This window comes from Equus caballus, chromosome 15 (assembly GCF_041296265.1).
Source record: "Equus caballus isolate H_3958 breed thoroughbred chromosome 15, TB-T2T, whole genome shotgun sequence".
NCBI lineage: Eukaryota > Metazoa > Chordata > Mammalia > Perissodactyla > Equidae > Equus > Equus caballus.
The window spans coordinates 51,847,401-51,849,906 of NC_091698.1; positions in this window are offsets into that span (position 1 = coordinate 51,847,401).

Consider the following 2,506-nt stretch of genomic DNA (forward strand, 5'->3'; position numbering starts at 1 on the left):
AACACTTGATCTCTAGTCCTTTGCCTTGACAATGCTGGAAGCCACCTGTTGAGATAGCAATATAACAAGACAGAGGGAGGGCTGCCTTGAGGATCATCTACCCCATATTGAACTTTACAAAAGCAAGAAATAAGCCTTTTTTGCTTTAACTCCCTGAAATGTCTGGGTTTATTTATTAATCCAGCATAACCTGGCTAGTGTCTACAGTATACTATATTCCAAGCCATTGCCACCACACTGGTTTTGTTTCTACTTCTGTTTTGACCCTAAAACTCATGCCAACCTCACTTCACTATTCAGCCAAGATCAAATCTTCTAAATCTAACCCAGTAGTAAACACGTGTGGTGACTTCTTGAGTCGGTTATTAATTTTCACTATTTTTAATGAAGCTATAAACAAAACTCCTTGACCACCGCTTGGAATGTCATTGTCTAAATTTGTGTCAGAATGGCCACAGAGTCGGAGCTATCTCCTAACACATCCTCCTGCTCTAAGTGGAAATCTAACAGGATGAACTTTCCAGTAATGAGGCTTGACAACCTCGCCACCAGCAGGAGAAGCAGCAGTCAGGCCAGGAGAAAGGCTGCTAACTTCCTCGAGGAAGTGTTGATTAGGCTGCCAGCGTCTGGCCTGCTGGTGGAGGGGTCCTTATCAGTCCTCGTCTGAACACTTTGTGAATCCTTCCTGGCTCTCCCTGCACCCACCCACCACACACACACACACAGAGGATGTTATCAAATTGCAACACCACCATTTCCGAAAGAAGCTATGTCTAGAGCCAAGGCTCCTCGTGTTATGAGAAGGCTACATTCAAGAAGTATTAGGTGTAAATTCAATCAGAATTAGAGAACAACATCTTTTGGTAAATTCCAATTTGTTTAGTTTGTTTCCTTAAAGGGAGATGTACAGATACATATAACTCTAGCTTCAAGTTGATGACCATGACTTTCAGACAAAACACAGGGAAAAACAAAAAAATTCTCTTTTAATCTCTAGTACCAGTTGAGTAGTCAGACACCAGACAGGAAAATATGCTTCCCTTCATCAGGGTGACTTTGAGAAACACCAGTGAGCTGGGCATAGCAGCAGAACCGGCTCAAAGAGGAGTGGACACAAAAGCAAATAACATGCACGAATTGCATAATTGCCTAAAAAGCCATAAATGTACTTAGCTAAATTTTTTAAGGACTGATGTTACTTAAAATTATAATAATCCTCACTTTAATTTAAATATTTTTCAAAAACATTTGCATAAGATTTGGCTTTTCAGTGTATAAACAAACCCCAAGTACAAATGGCTAGCATTATCCGAGTCAAATGCCTTGAATTCCTCCCATTTCTCTTCATCCTGTTACCTCCCGTTCCTTCTTCCCCACTCATTCCCAGAACTTCCTTCTCAGACTTTGATGATACAACCTGGAGGTATAGATGCAGATTACCACAAAATTATTGTTATACTATGTATCTTCTGAGAATAATTTTTTATTTGCTTTCAGTTTGCGAACAGAAATACAATTACAGATTTTATATGTAATCCCTAATTATTATTTATGATTACCTAGGTATATAAATAGACATACATTAACTGGGCTCCCTGGCCTTTTTCATACTCTGGCTTCCCTATTTTGATCACTCACTGTATCATCAACCACCTCATGGTCACCTGGAATTTATCTTCAAGCCCTTTTGTCCACAGAAACAAATAAGTAAAACTTTGCCCAGGAGAACTGCCTATCATGGAAATTTTTTGAGACTTTGCCTATCAGAGAAAATATTTGTTGCTTTCACATGTGAAAGACAATCTTGGCTGGGTATAAAATTTTTGAATCACAGCCTTTAGTGAACAGAATTCCATAGATATTGCTTCTGTATAGCTATCACAGATGATTTTATATTTCTTCTTTTGGCAATTTGGCATTATCTATTTGCTCCTCACTGAACCTATGTTGTTGTGATAAGAAAACAAAATTAGTAAAAACAAATAAAATCAAAAGATTCGTGATGAGTGCTGACTGTTACATTCCCATATTCTGCTGCACATTGAGATGCATGACAATAATTGCTGTTGTCAAGGGGAGAACCCAGTGGTAGGTCACATATAGACTACAGATCATATAAATGAGAGCTATTACTACACAGTAACTTTACAATTAACAAAAATGCAACATTGGGATTTAATACCATGTTACTTAGGGGAAAAAAAGTCATGCATCTGGAACATATAATAAGGTGAAAATATCAGAAGTCCACAAACCACTCCAGATCTTCCACAAGGCAAGATTCTGAAATCTGAAGGCCACAGGGACTTGAAATGATTAAGCTTTAGTTCTGGCCTCCCTTAGGCTATACTCACATATCACCTCTTCTTTCAGAAAGATAAGAACCTCCTCCAGAAAAAAGAGATATGTCAAAGTTGATTATACTTTGGAGGAGATCAGACGGAGAAGGACTACAGCACAGTTGTTGAAAACACACTATCTACATTCAGACAACCTGGGTTCGAGT